The sequence below is a fragment of the Nerophis lumbriciformis genome, linkage group LG07 (assembly GCF_033978685.3).
Source record: "Nerophis lumbriciformis linkage group LG07, RoL_Nlum_v2.1, whole genome shotgun sequence".
Taxonomy (NCBI): Eukaryota; Metazoa; Chordata; class Actinopteri; order Syngnathiformes; family Syngnathidae; genus Nerophis; species Nerophis lumbriciformis.
In genome coordinates this window covers 1,547,431-1,552,500 of record NC_084554.2, presented here as the reverse complement: position 1 = coordinate 1,552,500, position 5,070 = coordinate 1,547,431, and positions in this window count along the sequence as shown.

The following is a 5,070-nucleotide window of genomic DNA, read 5'->3' as shown; positions in this document are numbered from 1 at the left end:
GCACGTGATATTACACACAAGTAATCACGCTTCGGGACTGCTGATATCGCACACAAGTAAACACGCTTTAGGATTGCTTGTATCGCACGTGATATCACACACGAGTAAACACGCTGCAGGACTGCTTGTATCACACATGATATCACACACAAGTAAACACGCTGCGGGACTGCTTGTATCGCACGTGATATCACACACGAGTAAACACGCTGCGGGACTGCTTGTATTGCACGTGATATCACACACAAGTAAACACCCTGCGGGACTGCTTGTATCACACGTGATATCACACACAAGTAAACACGCTGCGGGACTGCTGATATCACACACAAGTAAACACGCTGCAGGACTGCTTGGATCGCACGTGATATCACACACAAGTAAACACGCTGCAGGACTGCTTGGATCGCACGTGATATCACACACAAGTAAACACGCTGCGGTACTGCTGATGTCGCATATGATATCGCACACAAGTAAACACGCTGCAGGACTGCTTGTATTGCACGTGATATCCCACACCAGTAAACACGCTGCAGGACTGCTGGTATCGCACACAAGTAAAGACGCTGCTGCAGGACTGCTTGTATCGCAAGTGATATCCCACACCAGTAAACACGTGGGACTGCTGGTATCGCACGTGATATCGCACACAAGTACACCCTGCCGAAATGCTGGTATCGCACATGATATCGCACACCAGTAAACACGCTGCGGGATTGCTTGTATCGCACGTGACATCGCACACAAGCAAAGACACTGCGGGACTGCTGGTATCGCACGTGATATCGCACACCAGTAAACACGCTGCGGGATTGCTTGCTTGCAGAAAATATCTGTGTCAGACCAACTGTTGTGTACCAAGACTGATGAAGAATATTGTACTGTTACACTCCCCCCGTGTGTGTGTGTGTGTGTGTGTGTGTGTGTGTGTGTGTGTGTGTGTGTGTGTGTGTGTGTGTGTGTGTGTGTGTGTGTGTGTGTGTGTGTGCGTGTGTGTGTGTTGTGTGTGTGTGTGTGAAATAAAACGAGTGATCAGCTGCCATTCTTTCCATTGTTGTACTTTTTGTGCAACTGCAGTGCAATAAAGAAGTGAAAGTGAAAGTGAAAGTGTGTCCCGGTGGAAGACTGCTCTTCATTCATCACTTATTGAGTGCCGTCGTTAAACTGCAACGATTTTTCCACCTGCTAATTATGAGAAGCACTTAAGTTTATTATTTAGGATATTTCTTTCTATTTTTCAGACGCACTTCAACCTTTTTCTTCTTTGCCGCCATCAATCTTCTCTTCTCTTCTCTTCTCTTCTTCTTCTCTTCTCTTCTCTTCTCTTCTCTTCTCTTCTCTTCTCTTCTCTTCTCTTCTTCTTGTCCTGACCGCGGGTCAAAGATGTCTGCCAGCCTGTCATTAGTTGAGGCGTAATTAGTTAATTGGCAGTTTTCATTAAGAAGCACAAAGTGAAAGCTTCATTTATCTTCCTATTGATTTCATTCACATCAATTTTATCTAGCGCCATGCGATCTGCCGCTGCTCGCGTCAGCTGAAATAAGCAACTTTTGTGTTGTGCTACAATAAAAATTTAATTTAGTTGCACTATTTTTTTATTGCTTTCACACAATTACTATTGATGTAAAATTAAGATAAAAAAAAAATAAAAATCTGATTAATCACACTTTTGAGTTGTGATTAATCATGATTAAAAAATGAATTGCTTAATTTTAATTAACTTTAAAAAAAAAGACCCCAATGTTTGGGGGGAAAAAAAACAATTTTACTGTCAGATTGTGGGAATAATTTATAATTCTTTGTGATTAATCACGAATTAACTCAAGAAAATATCAACAATTAGAAATTAAACAATGAGCGAAAAATAAGGGAGGAAAATACATCACAAATAATGATTTATTATATTATAATTATACTATTTTTATTCATTTTTAAGAAATAAGTGTAAATATCAGTAATACTGTTTCCGTATTGACTCGATATCAAATTGGTAGCACAATGAAGAGTATCGCCCATACCCGCAAACAAGATGAAATCCAGAAACTAAAGCAGAATCAAACTAATTTGCTTCAATATTGAATTTTTAGTTAGGAAAGGTTTGATGATGATTTTTAATAATACTGAAAATGATGTATTATTACTAATATTTTTTATTTTTTATTTACTTTTAAAATAAACGTTTTAGTATTATTTAATTTGATACTAAATATATGATTTCTACTATTAATACTAAAATGTAAAAATAACATTTTATTTTTTATAAATAATAATAAACATAATATTTATTGTTTTATGATTGTATATTTGTGTTAAATTCTTAACATAGAAGATTACTTGTAATGATATGTGTATATAATATGCTATTTAATGCATGGTTAAGTATTAATAATATAATTTTCATTTAAATGATAATACTGAAAAATACTAATATTTTTATTTTTAATTTACTTTTAAAATAAACGTTTTAGTATTATTTAATTTGATACTAAAAATATGACTTCTACTATTAATACTGAAATGTAAAAATAACATTTTATTTTTTATAAATAATAATAAACATAATATTTATTGTTTTATGATTGTATATTTGTAATAAATTCTTAACATAGAAGATTACTTGTAATGATATGTGTATATAATATACTATTTATTGCATGGTTGATTATTAATAATATAATTTTCATTTAAATGATAATACTGAAAATGATGTATTATTACTAATATTTTTATTTTTAATTTACTTTTAAAATAAACGTTTTAGTATTATTTAATTTAATACTAAATATATGATTTCTACTATTAATACTGAAATGTAAAAATAACATTTTATTTTTTATAAATAATAATAAACATAATATTTATTGTTTTATGATTGTATATTTGTAATAAATTCTTAACATAGAAGATTACTTGTAATGATATGTGTATATAATATACTATTTAATGCATGGTTAATTATTAATAATATAATTTTCATTTAAATGATAATACTGAAAATGATGTATTATTAGTAATATTTTTAATTTTAATTTACTATTAAAATAAACGTTTTAGTATTATTTAATTTGATACTAAAAATATGATTTCTACTATTAATACTAAAATGTAAAAATAACATTTTATTTTCATAAATAATAATAAACATAATATGTATTGTTTTATGATTGTATATTTGTAATATATTCTTAACATAGACGATTACTTGTAATGATATGTGTATATAATATACTATTTAAGGCATGGTTAATTATTAATAATATAATTTTCATTTAAATGATAATACTGAAAATGATGTATTATTACTAATATTTTTATTTTTAATTTACTTTTAAAATAAACGTTTTAGTTTTATTTAATTTGATACTAAAAACATGATTTCTACTATTAATACTAAAATGTAAAAATAACATTTTATTTTTATAAATAATAATAAACATAATATTTATTGTTTTATGATTGTATATTTGTAATAAATTCTTAACATAGAAGATTACTTGTAATGATATGTGTATATAATATACTATTTAATGCATGGTTAATTATTAATAATATAATTTTCATTTAAATGATAATACTGAAAATGGTGTATTATTACTAATATTTTTATTTTTAATTTACTTTTAAAATAAACGTTTTAGTATTATTTAATTTGATACTAAAAATATGATTTCTACTATTAATACTAAAATGTAAAAATAACATTTTATTTTTATAAATAATAAACATAATATTTATTGTTTTATGTTTGTATATTTGTAATAAATTCTTAACATAGAAGATTACTTGTAATGATATGTGTATATAATATACTATTTATTGCATGGTTAATTATTAATAATATAATTTTCATTTAAATGATAATACTGAAAATGATGTATTATTACTAATATTTTTTATTTTTAATTTACTTTTAAAATAAACGTTTTAGTATTATTTAATTTGATACTAAAAACATGATTTCTACTATTAATACTAAAATGTAAAAATAACATTTTATTTTTATAAATAATAATAAACATAATATTTATTGTTTTATGTTTGTATATTTGTAATAAATTCTTAACATAGAAGATTACTTGTAATGATATGTGTATATAATATACTATTTATTGCATGGTTAATTATTAATAATATAATTTTCATTTAAATGATAATACTGAAAATGATGTATTATTACTAATAGTTTTATTTTTAATTTACTTTTAAAATAAACTTTGTAGTATTATTTAATTTGATACTAAAAATATGATTTCTACTATCAATACTGAAATGTAAAAATAACATTTTATTTTTATAAATTATAATAAACATAATATTTATTGTTTTATGATTGTATATTTGTAATAAATTCTTAACATAGAAGATTACTTGTAATGATATGTGTATATAATATACTATTTAATGCATGGTTAAGTATTAATAATATAATTTTCATTTAAATGATAATACTGAAAATGATGTATTATTACTAATATTTTTATTTTTAATTTACTATTAAAATAAACGTTTTAGTATTATTTAATTTGATACTAAAAATATGATTTCCACTATTAATACTAAAATGTAAAAATAACATTTTATTTTTATAAATAATAATAAACATAATATTTATTGTTTTATGATTGTATATTTGTAATAAATTCTTAACATAGAAGATTACTTGTAATGATATGTGTATATAATATACTATTTATTGCATGGTTAAGTATTAATAATATAATTTTCATTTAAATGATAATACTGAAAATGATGTATTATTACTAATATTTTTATTTTTAATTTACTTTTAAAATACACGTTTTAGTATTATTTAATTTGATTCTAAAAACATGATTTCTACTATTAATACTAAAATGTAAAAATAACATTTTATTTTTATAAATAATAATAAACATAATATTTATTGTTTTATGATTGTATATTTGTAATAAATTCTTAGCATAGAAGATTACTTGTAATGATATGTGTATATAATATACTATTTATTGCATGGTTAATTATTAATAATATAATTTTCATTTAAATGATAATACTGAAAATGATGTATTATTACTAATATTTTTATTT